Raw genomic sequence first — 19,473 nt, 5'->3', positions numbered from 1 at the left:
GTGGCTACAAAAGGGCAGGACAAAGACCCTCGTGATGACAGAGCTGCTCTGTCCACTGACGAATGTACCAATGTCAATGCCGGGTGTGGTATTGCACTATAGTTTTGCCAGGTGTGTTATGTCTTACAACTGCATGTAAATCTATAACAATAATCTCAAAATGAAAAGTTTAATTTTAAAATACTGCGTATGATACCTTCTCCCACAAAGTTGGCTTTAAAATCGTCTACTCTTTAAATTTTCTATCAATTTTTTAAAATCAAACTGTTCTGTTATGATTATAAAAGCCAACAATAAAATGAAGTGGGAGAAAGGATTTAAAACGAAGACTTGCAGTCTCATATCTCAGCAGTCACCCCATTCACCTCCTTGTGCGTATTAACATAACGAGGCACATTTACATACGCCATATACATACCCATAGACCCACGTCCCCCAGGTTCCGAGACCCCCGTGGATCCCTGAAACTACAGAGAGCATTGAACTCTATATGTTTTTCTTTTTATACACTCACCTATGGTAAAGTTTCATTTAGAAATTAGGCACAGTAAGATTAACAGCAATATCTAATAATCAAATAGAACAATTATAACAACATACTGTCATACAAGTCACGTGAATGTCGTCTCTCTCTCTCTCAATATTTTCCTGTGTGTACTCACCATTCTTGTGACGCGTTGGTGGCTGTCACCCACGCTTTCTGATTACGCTGCCGGAACCTACGGGCAGATGATTTTCGGTTCTGGTTCGAGAGCACGTGAGTTCTTCGCTCTGTCCTCTGCTCCTGTCATATGCCCTGCGGCGTTGCCACATGAGTGCCAGAGTTCCTCTGTCCCTCCACGTTTTCTGCCCTGGTGCCTCCTTGGCACTGGCATGAACGTAGGCGGCATGGGGCACATTTTTCCTGGGTCCATCGCTTTCCTTTCCCCTTAATCAACGCCTTTAACTCTGCAGGAAACGTGGCAGCTTCTCCATTGGCAGATGCAGCCATGCCGGAAATTTTTATATTTTTCAGTCCAAACCTATTTCTGAGTCTGTGTAACCGTCCTTTACTTGCAATAAATGGCGTGGTGTCATTTGTTTCGGGAGGTCCCTTGCTGAAGTCTGCGTCCAGACTCAATGCTTTGCGGGGCAACAGTCGCCGTCAATTTAAACAGTTTCTGTTCCGCCCACCAATTTGACGCCTTTCCCTCTTAACTGGGCGCTCGTCACGCACTGTGGCCGTCACTTTTGCCGTTCATGGTGTGGCAGAGAAACTGGCACAGTTCTTTTTCCTTCGGTTTCGCGGTAGAAGATTCGTTCTTACCCGCAGATCTTAGCCACCTCAGCACACGAATTTTTCTCTCACAATTAGGTCGAGAACTTTCACCTTTTCGCTAAAAGGAAGCACTTGATGGCTTCTCTGTGGCACTTCCAAATTGCCTGAGTCGCTACTCTTGCATTTTGGGTATAAAATAAGGGTGACCTGAACACGAGCACGGCGGCACCACAACGGGGGCCCGTTCACCAAGATGGCAACGGACTAACCCGCGGGAGCAGCGTCTCCAGCGTGAAGAGGCGGGACAAAGGGCTGATTCACGTCCTGGGCCCCGCGAGACTTCATCACGCTACTCCAAACTGCGTGAAATTTAAAACTTAAGAAGTGCTTGTTTCTGGAATTTTCCACTTGATATTTTCAGACAGAGGTGGACTTCGGGTAATGGAAACCACAGAAAGCGAAACCTCAGATGAGGGGGACGACTGTGTATGTGCATCTCACATCTTAATGGCTGCCTGGTATTCTGTACCACAGACGTATCATCCTTTGGTTAACCATCTTTGTTTTGATTGACATCCTTTCTATTTTTTTATCCAGTGGTTCTTTATTTTACTTTAGTTTTTGGCATTAGTATCTTAACTGTGATGGTGGTTACATGAATCTGTAGATGCATCAAAATTTATACAACTCAACAAAAAGTCAACTTTTTGTTGTTGATTTAAAAAATAAAATAATAAGCAACACAGCACTGAGTCACCTTGTAGCCTCACGTTTTATACTGTAAAACTGTCTGTAGGGGAAATTGCTGGAAGTAGGATATCTGGGAGAATTGGTTTGTGCATTTTTAATCTTGATTGGCTTCAACATTTGACCCTCCAAAGAAAGTACACCGATGCATTTTCCCACAAAAAGTGTAGAAGAGTTAGAATGAGCATTAGTTTCAAAAGCTTCATCCTCTCCTGCCATCGATGCAGAAGGGCGAGGATTTCAGGGAAGAGTTGTGTGATATATTCTTCTCCATATCTCTGCTAATGAGTACAGTGTAGATAGGCTACAGATTTAAGCCTTATGCGTTGTCAGTGAGTAACGGAAGGTAGAAATGCTAACTGTTCCAGCTGTACACGCACAGTCCATCTGAGTATCACAAAGCACTGAAAATGAAATAATTTTTATTTCTATTTGTTATAGATTGAATTGTGTGACCCCAAAGTGTCATGTCCCTAACCCCCAGTATGCCTGTGTCTTTAAGGAAGTGATTAGGTTAAATGAGGTCATAAGAGAGGATCCCACTCTGCTCGGAAGAGGAGAGGAGAGAACAGAGAGCTCTTTCTCTCTTCACCTGTGCTCAAAAGAAAGACCAGGTGAACACTTAGTGGGAAGGCAGCTGTCTGTAAGTCAGGAAGAGGGCTCGCACCAGAAACTGAATTTGCTGGCTCCTTGACCATGGACTTCTGCCTTCTGGAACTGGAAGAAAATAAATTCCTACTGTTTAAGTTGCCCAACTTGTAGTATTTTGTTATGGCAGCCCTGGCAAATTAATACGATATTATGCATTTGACAAAAATAACTTAATCTAGGAATATTGTAACAATCAAGTATAACCTTCTAGTTAGTTTTTTTTTTTAAGTTGAGATCAAACCCAGTTATTTAACTTTTTCCTCAATGACCAACACTTTATCCCTGATATTCGTTCACACAGGCCATGCTTCTGATCATAATGATAATAATATCAATAATTGTAGCTCATGTTTAGTTGAACTCTTACTATGTGCCAGGCACAATTTTGTGTCTGCTACCTTCATTAATATTTTGAGGAAGGTCTTACGATCATTCCCATTTTGTGGTTGAGAAACGTGAAGAACAGTGATCTGATAAGTTGCCCAAGGTCACAAGACCAGCAACTACAAAGCTGGGTTTGAACTCTTGCTTTAACTTATGCTGTTAAAAGTGGGGTTCATGCACCAGCAACGGGGTTCATGCACCAGCAATGTCAGCATCACTTGGGACCTTGTCAGAAAAACAGAGCCTCTCGAGCCCCATCAGACCCACTGACCAGGAACCTTCACTTCAACAGGATGCACATTGCTTTTAGGAAAACATTTCTCTAAATCAAGATCCCTGTTGCACCTTTGTCTTTTCCCACCTAAAGAGAAGGACACTTAACTCTCTCTATGGTCATTGTGCACTTTGAAAAACCGTGATTCTGTGACAGAGTCCAGCTGTGCCCAGTGCTTACACCTCCCCGAGTTAGTGCTCCTGGCAGGCTTTTCCGTTGTGCCTTCCACTCCACCCTCAGTTTCCAAGTGAAAAATAAAGTATAATATCTAAGGGGTATCTTTACGTACTTTGGAGTGACAGGAATTTTTGATAACATATGCAATCATTTGGCCTCATTTTCACTCATACGACTTCCTGTAAAGTCACTGATTGACCCTGGAGACATTGATAAAAGAAAACACAAATGTCTAAAATATGTACTGTTCCCAAAGGGAGGTTAATCATGAAAGATGAAGGACTTTACCAATTTACATACTGAGGTCTCCTCTAGCGTGAATTGTCTGTCTCCTTGAAATCTTCCAACCATTGCCAAAGGAGGCCTTGTTTGACAGGATCAGAGAAGTTAAGGAACTTGCTCACAGTCACACAGCTAGGAAGTGTAGAAAATGGAATTTGAGCCCAGGGATGAATCCTGAGGCCAAGCCTTTAACCACTGAGGATTTTACCCCTGTACTGCCTCTTACTAATTACGCAAGGCCGGTGATTGCAACTCTGTTTTATTATCCACCGGATGGAAATAAAAATTCCTACCTCTTAAGGACTTACTGAATTTTAAATAAGACAATGTAGCTAAAGGGACTGCATGCATTTTAATATCATCTATAGATGTTAAGAAGTGAAACCATTATCTAGAACTTAATGTGTGAGAGCAGTGTCTAACAAAATCTTCAATCGACTGAAACCACGTTAACCAGTTTCCTTAATTAGCAGGATAGTGTGCTTCTAATTTGCAGAGAAAGGGGAAAATCGCACACACACACACACACACACACACACACACACAATGAGTTGACATTTAGCACTTACTAAAAAAAGGTCTAAGAAAATACCCTGGGGAAATATTAATTCAATTGCATCTACAACATCTTTTTATTTCTTCCTGACCTTCATAATGAGAATTATCATTTACAATCCACAGGACCAAAATGTAAAAAAATGTGTGTGTTGGGATGGGGGTTTGGGGTTAGTTGCTGGCATCTTGGCATCCAGCTCAGATCACTGTTGTGAGTGCAGTCTTGGGGGGGTTGGGGAGGCGGGGGGCGGGAGAGGGGGCGTGACCATGGCGAAATGAGAAGAGCAACTAAGGAAGGACAAAAATCCCTGCCAGTTGCTGTAGCGAACACTAACATCACTTACCAGGTGCCCTGCCCTGCTCTATTTGTGAATTTTCATCCTCAAAACAACTCTACAGTAGGTACTGTTATTATCCCCATTTTACAGTTAAGAAATGAAGGCACAGAAAAGAGGTAACTTGTTTAAGACCACACGGCTGGAAAGTTCCCAGGCCAGGACTCGAACTCAGGCAGTCTGGCTCCAGGGGGCCGCGATCTACACATTTTTTTATCTTCACAGTTTTATTGAGCATAGACTTTGGCTTGCTGATCAGTCTTAGGTGAGAACAAGCATTGATTTGACATCTACTATTCCAGGCACTCTTACTCTCCAATATGCCCATATTTCCTAATCTTTCTTCCGAGTGGCTGTTGATTTAGAACCACAGACAAAAATAACTGTTTTACTCCCATCCCCATTTTGAGACTTATTGGCTTTATCCATAGTTTAATTAGTTTAATTTAATATCACATCTATAGCGATTGAACATTCTCAATGTGCCAGGTGCTGTGTAAATTTTGGGGACTCTACAGATAAGTAAAGCACACTCCTGCCTTTGAGGAGCAAATGAATAGGATAGAAAAAGCTACAGACATGAGCAGAATTTCACTACGAAGCAGTAAGCAGAACATAGGTGATGAGGAGGGTGCTTGGTCTTACCAAACTCAGGGGGTTCATTTTGCCTGCAAACATCAAGGACAAAGGAGACAGAAACAGGTGATTACAGTAAAGGAGACGTTTATTTAAGGAAATGGCACTAAGCCCAAAGACACAGGTGAGATAGTGCTCTTAAGAGCTGGCCACTAGGGGATAGGTTCTGGAGGGGAAATTCATTAGTCACGATAGTTAATGGAGTTGGAGTCGTGGGCTCTGCTGATTGGTCGGGGCTAGGAGGCAGCTGATCATTGCATCGGGTCCTGAGGTCAGTCATGGCGTCTTTCTGTCTGGCTTCGAGAGGACGCCAGTAGGGTCATTCTATCTTCATGGGTCTGGAGCTGTAAGATGCTATCTTTAGTTTGACCGAAACTCTGTTCCTGTGGTCAACAGGCCTGAGGCTTTGTTCCTAAGACTGTGTGATGCTGACCTAAGGGTATAATGATTAAGAGAGTGGTCAGGGCAGTATGCAGAAGAAGCGAGTGAGTACACGCCGATTTGAATCAAGGAGAAAGAGAAGAGGAAAAGTCGTTTTTCAGAAGCGAAGATCTGCTTGCTTTCATCGGGAAACGTGACCTTAAGCCAGGGTTCAAGGAAGATTTCCTGGAGGACACGATGCCCTAGCTGACTCGAGGGTCAGTGAGACTTGGTGAGAGAGGGAAGGTAGGTGAGGCGGGAAGTGAGCAGCAGGAGATGAGACGGAACTTGAAAAGGAGCCTAAGGCCGGGTCATGGAGAGGCCATGGGAGCCGTTCAAGGGCATGGGGAGCCTGGAGTACTTTGTTAAATTGGGCTTTGACAATGGGCAGCCCTCGATGGGTTGTGAAGGGGGTCCACAGAAATGCTACGGTGGCACAAACAGCATTTTGGGCAGAAGGCATTTGAATTCCTGACATTCCTTAAACTGGACTGTCATAACCCCCCCGCCCGGAGCAACCAGGGAAGATGGACTCTTATCACTGGAGATGAGAAGTCTCCAGACCACATTTAAACAGACATCAGCACAAAACAATCTCCCATCTATCCTCCTAAGGGCCCTTTTATCTTTCTAAAAAGTCATGTGTTTTCCCATAAGGACCCATTCTCCTCTTTGCCTACTTTTATAAAGAAGTCATTTGTCTTCTTGTAAGCATCCTCCTCTGGCTCCCCTTCGCCAGTTTAGATATTATATAAGCCCCAAGTACTAACCACATCTTTGAGTCACATTTTCCTGTGAACTGTATAGATGTGATTAAATCTGCCTTTCTCTTGCTAATCTGTCCTTTGTCAGTTTAATTTGCTGGCACCCAAAAACTAAACCTAAGAGGGTAGAGGAAACATATACCCTCCATGACAGTGTCAAACCAGATTTTCAGGCAAGAGAGATCATTCTGGTTGCATTTTAGAATAACGACTTTAAGGAGGCAATGGAGTGCAAATAAGGAGAACAATGACTGAAAAACTGACTACGTATGACAGCATGTATTTCTCCCTTGCATCTACCCACTCTTTTTTAAATAGGCCTACCCCAATTTCATTTTAAAGAAAGACCTAATCTTTCACTCCCAATTCATGTGGTTCCGTTGGAGTTGATGACTCCTCCAGTCTGGCCAATCAGAGCATTATACCCTCTTGTCTACAGTGATTGTTTCAGGGCTGGATACAGGAGCTAGTCAAAGTTCATGAGAGGCAAGGAGACTTCTGCCAAGTCTGCTGAGTGAGGTGGGTGCTTTTTCTATTGGGCTTGAATCTAAGAGGATTGCATCATGCCTGGGGTTGTAGGCAGCCTTTTTGTCCCCATGAGGCGTCTGAAAACAAGGGTGACACAGATGAGTGCAGAGCCAAGAGAGATAGGTGCCAATGTTCAGTGCCTGGAATAAATCATGCCTGAGAACTATTCAAGATGTTTCTTCAGCTAATGCATTTCACATGTTGCTGAAGCTCAAGTTGAAGTTGAAATTTCTGCCATTTGGAAAAAAGAAAAGGCAAGAAAAATATTCGCACCTGCAGAAGTCATTTGCAATATTCTAGGCCAGAACAAATCAGATTTTGAATTGGACAGTATCTTCCCATGTCACTTCTCTCTAGGCCTCAATTTCCCTACCTGTAAAATGGATTTGGTTCCATGACCTTCCAGGTGGCTCCCCGTTTGACATTGTACGCAGTGCTGAGTTTAATGTCAATGCATTTGTTGCAGTCACATAAACTGAAAATGCCTCCCCGCCACCTACTTACGCTTCCCCCACAGCTTCCTTGTTTTGTCCTTGAGCGAGGAACTTTAAATTTAGCTGAGATCCAGTTGAGAGATTCATAGCTAAAGGGAAAATGACTCCCTAATTATTGGCTTTTCCGCAGAAGTTCATGAGAACCCTGAGTCGGCTATACATCCTCTTCCCTTCACAGTAAGGAAGACTGTTCCATGAAAAATTCATTAGTGCTTTGGGTCTCGAGTGCTCAGTTCTCCTGCCCCGAAGGGTTCATAACTTTCCCTGAAAAGACAGTGAATTTAATCTGCTCAGAGAATGCATCTGAATACTCAGTCTTGCCAAGACAGAAGGTAGGATACGCATTCGCTTCTTTGTGACATTCTGCATAGCATTACCTCTCATTCCCTATGTTTGCTGCAATAAGAATATGAAAAAGTTATTAACAGATGGTGCAAAATGCAGATGCATTTGAATTATATGGCAACATCTGCAGAGCAGAATTTAAAGTCTTATGCCGATGTCTTTATGAACAGCAAAAATTTGGTGGCTTATAACCCTAGGGCATTTTGAAGCAAAAAAAAAAATTCTCTCCTTTATGAAACAGGAGAGAATTCTCTTCTTGATGGAAACCTTCCCTATACTTGCTTAATGAAGTCCTGTTTTATATTTTTCAGATAACACATTCCATTTGACCAATTCCTAAAGCATTACTGAGCTCAGTGTTAGATGTTGGGAATATAAACATAAGGAAGACATAGTTCTTGTCCTCCTGCAGCTCAAAATGTGATAGTGGTGAGAGGCAAGTAAACACAGATTGAGAGTCCAGCATAGCAGTGGCCCCGAGGCAGTGTACGGGTTGCACAGAAGAAGGAATGATGGACTGTGTAGCAGGAAGAATGGGAAGGAGCAACATCTGGGATGGATTTACAAAAAGGAGGTGGAACAAGCGAATATAGCAGGGCTGTTACTGTTCTCCAGGGAGAGAGAATGACATGAGCTAAGATACAGGGGCACGACACAGGCTGGCAATTCCTGGTGATCACTGGCTTCAGGGAAAGTGCTGGCTGCAGGGAAAGTGCCAAGAGAGGGCCCACTATGGGGGAAGATGCTGGATGACTCCAATTAGGTAGGAGGAGAAATGGGAGGGGACCCTGATGTAACAGTCTGGATAAAGATGGGAACTAAAGCAGTTGTAGGAGAGATGGAAACTGGGCGGACGGGGGATGTTTTAGAGGTGGGACAGGAAGGACAGGTGACTAATACCTGTGTGTGGGAGGGGTGGAGTCAAGAATGCCTGGTAGGCCTGTCCTAGGTAACTAAGTGGGTCCTTGCACACTCACACATGCACCTGCCTTTTCTTAAGCATACATCTTCATCAGCTTTTGACTCCACAGCAAACTTAGCACAGTTTCTCTTCCTGCAGAACTGGTCCATAATTATGGGAACTAAGTTTAACTTCTAGGTAAAGTATTCAGAAACCCTCTTAAGTTCATCCTTAAACCAAGTTTTCTAATCTAATTAATGTAGGTGAAATTTTCATCTCTCTCTGCCTGACTCCCATAGCTGCATCTCATCTTATTTGGGACTCGAGTGAGAAAGAGGTATTATTCCTATTCTCCTTCAAACACCAAAGGATGAGTTCAATTTTCCTTTTTAACTGCACTCGGCTTTCTTCTCATTAATTTATTTGAAGAATGAAGTCAAGTAAAAGAAGGAGCTCTTCGGTGCTGTTGTGTTTGGTCCTTTGCATCAAGGTTCTTGGTACACACATTCCATTTCTATAGCGATTCTTTCTTCAGGGCTCTGACTTGGCAGAGATCATAACTTCATTCAACGTACCTGGGTCTGTAGACTCTATAATGAGCCGCTGGCCTGTGGTTTTCTATCCCTCAGCTAGCCATTCCATAGATGTCTATTTTGGTGGGTTCTAATGGGCTTTTTCTCTATTTTACACAATGAATAAGGTTTGGCCGTGTAGTAGGCATCACAGCAAATAAAAAAAATTCCAGATTATTCCATCATTGTTTAAAAGAGTTAAAATTACTTTCCAACTGATCGAAATGACTTCCTGGGGTTTTCTAAGAATATCTAGTTAATTATGTTTTGAAACGGATAAATCTACTAAACTTAATGATCACCCAATACTTCTTAAAACAACTTAAAAAAATGACTTACCAATGAGGCCAAATGGATGCAGCTCTAGACTATTCTGGCAAACGACCCAGAGATTCCTGCCAACAAAATCCTATTGATTTAGACTTCTTTTGCTATTTCTTATTCCATGTACTTAAGCCATAAAATTCATAAATTTTATTACTAAAAGTTGATATTTATCCAGTGCCCAAGAGAGAAGGATTAAGTGAATATTTATGGAGTATCTACTATACACGTTAGTCTTCATTTAAAATACATTATCTTATTTTATTCTCTCTTATCTCTTTTAAGGCAAGGAAACCAGATCTCTGAGAGGTTAGGCGAGCTGCCTTACGTCACATGGCTAAAACATCAAAAAACTGAAGCCAGGACTTCAAAACCCACATTCCTTCTGATAGTAAAATACTGACCCCAGAGAATTTTTGCTAGTTGAGAATGTGAAATTGGCAACAATGCAGTAATGGGTTTGAATCGCCACCATGTCCTTATTGTCACCTTTGTGCTTTCTAAAATTAAAAAAAAGTGGATGAATTTATTAATGGGCGGCTTTTTACAGAAGAAATTCAAATATTGAAGAAATGTAAAAAGCGTCAAATCACATTCAGTTTTAAATGTGGGATTAAAAAAATTCATTTCATAACAAAGAAATGCTACCCTTTTGGACAATTTAGGAAAAAACTTCTGTATACAAAGACAGAAAGTATTCTCTTATTTTAATGAATCAGTTTATGGTGACTGAGATACGCCAGAGAAATGTGCACAACATTTTATGCATGTCTTCTCAGAGAAAGAGAATTTAATCATTGCATTTAGGCCAGTAATGATTATGAAAACTTGTTGTATTATTCTGTTTTGATAATAATAATGGTTCCCTTGACTGTGTGTGCTGTTCTTCATTGGACAAAGTGCTTTCATTAATGAAAGTCTATTTGATTTATTTGATCCTCACAACAGTTTCAGCAGGAATTAACATCACCATTTAGCGGTAGCGGAACTGAGGCTCCTAGAGGTCAAATGCCACATTCGGGCCACACAGCAGGTCAGCGGTGATACTGGGGAGGGTGGCCAAGATTTGGCTCCTGGACTCTCCCCACAATCACATACTACTTCCAGAAAATAGCTCTTCAACTTATCGGATTTTGTAAAGAGCACTTTGAATTCTGTTAGATTGTTTTAGGGTTCTAGAACGTTGGAGTTTCTGAAGGTGCCTGATAAGTAGCACCCTCTTCCCTACTCAAGTTCTAGACAAATTGATGGCAAAAAAAGCACCTTAGCTGAAAGAGCGCCCAAGACTCCCCTTCGTTACTATAAAGGCAGAGCTGGAGAACGTAGCTCAAAGTGAGAGTCTAATGGGCCTGATGCCTAGACTCTAGGATTTATCTAATTTGCCCATTGGTTACAGTCAGCCCCAGATGGGGACAGACATTCCCAGGCCCCTGGAGGAGAAGCAGTAGATGTCAGATGCTCACTGTCAAGGAGAAAAAGGGAGAGCCTCAACTAATCATGCCTCATTCATGCTTCCCAAATTTACCAGTAAATTAAATTCCTCTGTATTATCATCAGGGGAGATCCAAGTCTTTACAAGAAACATTAGGCTTGTGGAGAAAAAAGAATAAAGCCTGACACTCTTAGACATACATAATTAATGGTGCAACATATCTTCAATGATATTTCATATCTCCCCATTTCATTTTTAAATATATCTCCCCATTTCATTTTTAAATATATAACAAGTGTATAAATTGTGGGGTCACCTAAGAGAAAATATATAACTGAGAAGGTCCAGGAATAGGGTTGAACAGGCATTTAGGAGGGGCAATAGGACCGACGGCATTTTAGATTCCTTAGAAGTCATTATGTAAGTTGTCATGGAAAGTTACATGGAGCAAACTGGAGAGTATATTACAACGTTAGACTTAAAATATTTAGGGACAATTTACTCTTCAGAGAGCCTGACTTCTATGATCTGATGGATGTGAAGTGGCCAGTCAGATCTCCAAAGATTAACCTAATGGAATACATTTAACTTCGTGTTATTCAAGGATCCTTAAGTACAGAGTTGCAGATGAGTTTTGAAACTAATAATACATGTGTGTTTTTCAATGAGTTGTCAAGTAAAGTGAATAAAAGTTCAAACAGAAATAATGTAAATCAGTTAATCTGGACACCTTCTGACTCAAGAGTAAATTATAGCTGCCTATAGCCAGTGTGTTCTGCCAATCTGCCCAACGCTCTCCCCTCCAACCTCTCAAGTCCTTCTTCTGAGGTCAGTGTCAGGATGTCCACAATTCCATCAGAACTGTGATGATATAAAACCTGCAGAACAGTCAGAACGACTGCTGTCCTCCCAAAAAGCGTTGAGGCATTTCAAAGTCTTCCCGCCAGCGTGTAAAATGTGATTAAAAGATTGTGCTGAGAAGCTATGCAGAGGCCAGTGTGCCCACGGTCCTCACAGCTGCCATCCCATCGACATCTGCAGTCTTTATTTGTCTGGATGATGTGTGGCACTTTGGAAGAGAGCTGGGCTTTCAGGAAATGACAGGCCTTGGGTGAGGAGAAACATGAAATACACCCTAGTTTGAGAGCCATTATCAAGCGGGTAAGATATGACAGAATGACTTTCCATAAAAGGCAGCCAAGTGTCCCAGCTCTGCAAATGCTATGCAGGAGCATCATGCCTGTGAAATTAAATCTGGTCCTTTGTGGATTTGTGAGGACTGTCTTATAAATTAGGAATCAGTCAAGCTGTAGGATTTTAATTCTCCCATTTAAAGTGTAAGAGATGGAGATGAGTGATGGGGGACTGGGCCTTTTTCAGAGCCATAGGGACCAGATAAGTGAACATTCTGGCCCTAGACATTGCCAGAATAATAGCATTTCTGAGTCTAACCTATGAATAAGTAACTCTCTTTAAATATATTTTATTAGTTTTTTTTTTAATTGCAAAAGTAATACATGCTTGTGGTAACATATCAAATCACTCAGTTCTGCTTACCCAAGATAATGGTGTTAATCATTTTTATTTAAGTCCCTTGGATTCTGTTTCTTTAATTTCCATTTTTTTAAGATTCTATGAAATATGAGTACTTTGAGCGTAGGCCAATACCTTATTTATCTTAGCAGCATCAGTATTATCATAGGATCCAGCTATAATAGAAACTAGTGCACATTTACTGAATGAATGAATTCAGAAACTGAATACAAGCTGATTCCAGACCATTTGACTCTATTCCTGCTTTTGGAAGAATTAAATGGCGTACGAATCCTGTCAGATAAGACATATATCTAATTATTTACTAAGACATGATTCTTGCAGCCTCCTTCTGTCCCTTCTCCCTCTTTCATCCTTTGTCCCCCGCCATACACATTTAAATATGGAGTTATTAGATTATGTATTTATAGATGAGGCCAACTATATCTTTTCAGAAAGTAATGATCGATATGGGTAACCACATTAGCCTTTTTCCACAGAGTCCTTTTTGCTCTTGTGTACAGTGATTTCCTGACTTTATACTCCGCATGATCCAAACAGCAGGGCCAGGTGAGGAAGGAGGACTACTCCTCTGAGAAACGCATTTATCTGATGAAAAGAAGCTAACAGGAAACACGACTGTAGATACATGCTCCACAGCCCTAAGGGGGCTGCTGTTTTTACAGATATAAGCAGGTTGAAGTGTGGTAGACATGATAATGCTTTTTAATAATGTCTGCCAGCTAAGGGGAGAAATGTCTTTTGTAGGGGAAGTACATCAAAATGAACTCAATCAGGGGAAAAAAATGTCCAGAAAAAGCCTTGGGTAGGGGTGTGAAACAAGAAATTGATAACAACATATGCCTAATGTTCCACGCTTTTACGTACAGCTGGCATTTGTTCCATCCTTCGTAGTTTATAGAATGCTTTCACACATCATTCATTTACTTATTCACTGAGCACATGTTATCATACAGCTACTGGAGTTTAGGAAGAAGAGAGAAAGGATGGGTCCTGACATTAAAAGAACAGTAACCCCGCCTTGTGAAATGGGGCCCGATAACAGTTAAGGCTCTGATTCCCTTGAAAAAGGGTCCGTCGAGGGGACTAGCTAAGGGGCGGGAGCATGGGCAGAAACGTTTTTTCCCCAGAGAACATTTCAAAACTGTATGATACACACTACCAAACGGAGGCCAAGGGAAGGTACGGGAGCCCAGAGGAGACAGGTCCAGCCCAGAATGAAGTCCAGGATGGTCTGGGAAACAAGACGTGCATCCGAACCAGCTTCTGCTGTGCACTGAACAGGATTCACTGAGTCCATGTGGGAAGATGATGAAACCCGAGCACCTGAAGAGTCAAGTGTCCTGCCAAGGATCAGGACTCAAGCGCACTTTTAAAAATTGAAATCTTGTTTTGTTTTTTACCTTAAAATAATCAACAGAAGTTATTTACTCTTTATCGAATCATCCTTCTGCCGAAATCCTTTAAAAATAATATTGGATGTTTGATTTGTACTGAACTGTTCTAAGTACGTGTGTAACGTATTTAATTCTCCAAACTGTGCGAGGCAGATATGATTACTGTCTTCATTTTACAAGCGAGGAAACTGAGGCACAGGGGAGCTAGTCATAAATTTAGTAATGGCAAAGCTGGGGTTTGAGTCCAGTTTTCCGCCAGCATCTGCAATCTTAGTCAGCAGGTGTGCGGTCTGAGTTGACCACCCACAGAACCTCACCGAATGACCTTATTCTAAAACGTAAATTTCAAATAGAAGAAAATTAAATCCAGAGGGGAGGACTCAGCTTCGACAAGAAGGATGTGTAAAAAAACGGCAGGAGGGATCAACTGAAACAGACAACTTCTGTAGAAAATAGTAACAGAAATATTAATGATTAATGTTGTGGCAGAGGATGAGAAGAAATTAAAATACAGACAGTAGTAGCCTATAGGAGAGGAGGAGGATGCTAAGAGTTTAAGTGTTTTGGGGTCCTTATAATTTTCAAGAGACAGGTAGAAAATTTTATTTATATTAGAATCTCTTTAGCGTGACTGTTGATGCTTTTTAGCATAACCCAAGAGAAGGGATAGAGTCTATAATGTTGAATGAGTAGAAGGATAATAAATGAAAAAAGCAAATGAACCTCATTGTCCAAAAGAAAGCAGGAAGGGGAAAGAAGCTTAGAAAAAAAAAAGCAGAATATATAGAAAACACAAAATAAAATGGTAAGATAAATCAAAACATAATTGCAGTTACCAATATAGATTGTAAGACTGAAAGAGAATCACCAATAAAGAGGAAAAAAGGATTATCTGACTGCATGCTATCTATAAGAATGCAAGTATTCAGAAAGGTTGAAACTTAAAAGTAGAGAAATATATGTTAGGCAAACCCTAAAGAATAAAAAAAAAAAAATTGATGGAGCAATATTAAAATCAAGCAAATAGATTTTTAAGGATATAACACTTAAAATTAAAAGAATTGAATGGTAAAATTGACAAATTCACCAATACTGAGAGTTTGAATACATTTCTCTCAATAATTGATAGAGGAACAATGCAAAAATCAATAAGCGTATAGATGATAGAACAATGCATCAATAAGGTCACATCAATGAATGAATGTAGAACTCTATGCCCCATAATTAGAGAACATAAATTCCTCTGAAGCATAAATGAAACGTTCATAATGGTGGACCAGATATCAGGCCATAAAACAAGTGGCAGCAAATTGGCATCATAAAAAAAAAAAGGAGTCTTTTGACTTTCTATAAGCTGTAAGAGGCAGCATTAGGTTGGAAAGTAATTTTTGCACAGCCATTAACGCTTTCAAAGGGCAACAGCATCTATTCTGGAAGGAATTTTGATATTGTGAGCCCAGGAGTGAAGCCAGGTTGAGAACTGGAGTGGGTAAATCAAGAATAAAATGTATCATCTATATGTGCAATCGAAAAAAGCCTAATTCAGAGAAACAGGAAAATGAAGAGATATTGATCAAAGGATACACAGTTCCAGCTATAGGAATAACAAGTTCTGGAGATCTACTATACAGAGCATGGTAATTATAACAATCTTAAGTGTTCTCACCACAAAAAAAGGAAATAGAAATTATATAATGGAATGGAGGTGTTAGCTAACACTATGGTGACAATCATCATTTGGCAATATATAAATGTATGAAGTCAACATGTAGTATACCTTACACTTACACAATGCTACAAGTCAATTATACCTCAATAAAGCTGGGGGGAAAAAAGACAAGACTATGATTTCAGCCCTCTTGTTGATCAGATACATTCGGTAGATGGCGTACTTGGCTCCTACACAGAAGGCATCATGAAACACCTGTTGGACTGGGGCTTTGGAGACAGATTCATCAAGGTAAAATAAAAAGTCAGAGGTGGAATTCTGTTCTCCACTGACACCTTGCTATAGAACTGGGGCCTTCCAGTCTGGCCTCGATATTTTAGCCACACTCACCAATCCCAGTGAAAATGGGAAAGTCACTGCTTTGTTCCCCAGCTCCGCCAAAGGAAGCACTTTATTTGTGAAAGTATTTATCCTTCTCCTTGGCTGGTTTCAAAACAGACTAAAATATTTCGATCTCTATTTGAATTGAGATGGTTATTATCTTCCTTTCGAAGCCACATGTTTTAAAAGAAAATCAATATAGATTGATTTGGAGCTAGTAAGAATCTACTCCTACAGTAATTTCAAGTATATTGCTTTTTATTCACTTAATCTTTTTTCCAACCTGTGAAGCATTGTTCTGTGATAATCAAATCACCGTAAAACATCAGAAGAATCTTTCAGGAGTAAACACATTAGCCTGTAGAATATTCCAGCCTAAGAAATTTCCACTGTTTGAATCACATCACTCAGAAGAGTTTCATGACTTTCATAGTTTGCAAAATCATACCCAAATTCCATAGTATAGCCTTTAAAAGGTAGACTGGAAAAAGGCTGAATGAATCAGAACAAAATGAGAGTGGGTGTTTAAATGAAAGAGAAGGCACATTGGGCTGACCCAGAATTACGCCAAGACCTAGGCTTTACGAATCAAGGACCCCTTCAAAATAAATCCTTCATGTCGAAGAGTTTTAATTCAAACCTCATCATCTGTGTGGTACAGTTACAGATCCTCAAGGAGACTAGTTTACCCACCCTCCTCCACCCTCATTCAAGAGCCATGGCAAAACAATTAAATTTTCTTATTATCTCTTTTATCTGGGTGTTTAATTTTGACCTTTTTTCTCATTTTATGTGAGGGAGAAGGGATCAAATCCATATCTTTCATTGAATTTGTCTTAAGTTTTATTACCTGTCTCTATGCATTTCTTTAAAACTAGAGCTTGGGGCCACCCAAATCAGAATACCTACCCTATGCCCCAAGGGAGCCCCTAAGCTGGCTGCTTGCTCACTTCTCTGAATATGTGTTTTCTCCATATTTTGGCCTATGAATATTTTTCTTACTTTTTGTCATGTCACATGTCCACTTAAAAGAATTACAAAACATTGTTTTACATGTTGTCTTAGCTTGGATTCTCATTACATGTTGTCTTAGCTGGAGCCAAGGGCTTATGTTTGGGTCATTTATTTTAGACAGTGACCTCAGGGAATGACAATGGATGGACTAGAAAGAGTAAAAGCAAAGGCAAAAAAAGCCAGTTCCATTGTGTGTTATGGAATCTGGTTACCGCTCTGGGCGTCTGGGGCTCATGTGTTCTTTCTGCTGAATCTCAAACACTTAAGCCACGTTAAATACTAATAAACATCTAGTAAGTGAAACGGCGACTATCACTATTACATTAACCATATACTTACTATATGAAAAAGACTCATGTGGTGTCTTGAGCAATATAGTAGATACGGTGCAGAAAGAATGGCAGGTGAAGGACTGATTTCTCACTCATTTTCTCCTTTTCTTCTGCATCATGCTGGGCAACTCAATTAAGTCTTCCTGAGCTCTCTATAGATGGTGCACTGGTAAAATGGCCGTGCTGGGGAACAAGACGTGTATGAGAGAGCGTGCACGTCAGTTCTACCTGCTTGCTCCTGGTTCTCTGGACAACCTCTGTGTTCTGTGACCCAGGCAATGATAGCCATAAGCGGGCAGAAGCTGAAAGGTACATAGATCCTCAATAGGCACTTGTGGAAATCACTGAAAGAAAGAATGAATGATTTTTGAGTTCCTGGAGAGAAGGAGAAATAATCTTAATATTCTCAGCCCCTAGACTAGAAAGACAGAGAGAGCAGGTGCCTTGTCTGTTCAATCACCATTCTAAGCCCCACCTAAAGCCTAGTACCTATATGAAAGAAGCTCAACGGACGTTTTTTGAATGAAGGTGATGAATGAATGAATAGATGTTTGTTGGTTTGTTGAATGGATAATTGAATGATGAATGGATGTGTAAAATGTACTTTTTTCCAGAAGAAAGAGAAAATGCCTGTATACTGAAGAGAAAATATTCACCAAGCCCAATTATTTTTCTTAGTGGCAATTCCATAGAATGCGTGAGCCCCAAATTACAGTTGAAATGTGCATTTTATATCCTGTACTTTATGCCACAGATAATGGGTTCACCAACTCAGAAGTGCTAGAAAAAGAACCAATTGCCCTTTAGCAATTTAGTTCCCAAATAGTGGCTTTGAATGGAAATGAAACAGGACTCAGAGGGCCTGTTCACAGGAGGACAGGCACTGGCTATGTATCAGAGCATCTTCTGGTGCGGTTTCCCCATTCATTCCACTTGAATAAGGCCAGGAGGCTTTTTTTAATATGTTGTCAAAATGTAATTTCTCTCAAATACTCCCCTTTGGCTTCTCTAAAATAGTGACTTTCCCATTCATGATATGGGGTTAGTATTCTTCAGTCGTCTCAGTATGAGCTTTTAAAGGTGTGTGTGCGTGGCAGAGGGATCCATGTTTATAGGGTGCAGGGTTCGTGAGTCTGCAATCAGCGCTTAGTCCCTGGATCTGCTCCTACCTCACTGGGTGACAGGGGCCTCTGTTTTCTCACCTCCACACTGGAGCGAGGACAGCCTCACAGGTGTTTATTGAGCAGTTAGTAGGTGCTAAGCATTGGGAATCCAGAGACAAAGTAGATCTGATTCCCACTCTCAAAGTGCTGCTAGACCAGCAGGGAGCTAAGTATGCAAACAGAACACTTTCTGAAAGACGTGTTAAACAGGGGTCCCAACCCCCAGGCCACAGAGCAGACTGGTATGTCTGTGGCCCGTCAGGACCCAGGCCACACAGCAGGAGGTGAGTGGCGGGCCAGCTAAGGAAGCTTCATCTGCATTTGCAGCCACTCCCCAGAGCTAGCATCACCGCCTCAGCTCCACCTCGGATCATCGGGCACTAGATTCTCATATGAGCACCGGCGTCTGGTGCCAAAAATGTTGGGGACTGCTGCTGTTAAATACTAGAGAATGAAAAGGAAGCATTTGAAGAAAATAATTACATTTTGAGAAGATGATAAAACACATTTTATACAAGTATGAGGATAGTAAACTAGAGGTTGGCGTGTGTGTGTGTGTGTGTGTGTGTGTGTTGGGGGGGCGATGTTTAAGTGGGCGGTCCTAAATGAGGAAGTGTTTGGAGACTTGCGTGAGGTTTCATTGAATCAAAAAGATAAGCATTTTCCACCAATCTGAGGGAAACATCATTCAGGTAACAATATCTCAAGGGTCTGTGTGGGAGATGGTCTCTGCGTTCTCTCTGCTCTTGGCCCTTAGAGGGTGGTCCATGGACCAGCAGCATCAGCATCACATGGAGCTTGTTAGAAATGCAGAATCTCAGAAACCACCTCCAACTGTATGAATCGGAATCTGAAGTCCTACAAGCTCATCGGGTGACTGGATC

The sequence above is a fragment of the Pteropus vampyrus genome, unplaced genomic scaffold, assembly GCF_000151845.1.
Source record: "Pteropus vampyrus isolate Shadow unplaced genomic scaffold, Pvam_2.0 Scaffold232, whole genome shotgun sequence".
NCBI classification, from domain to species: Eukaryota; Metazoa; Chordata; class Mammalia; order Chiroptera; family Pteropodidae; genus Pteropus; species Pteropus vampyrus.
Note: the sequence above shows the minus strand (reverse complement) of the source record.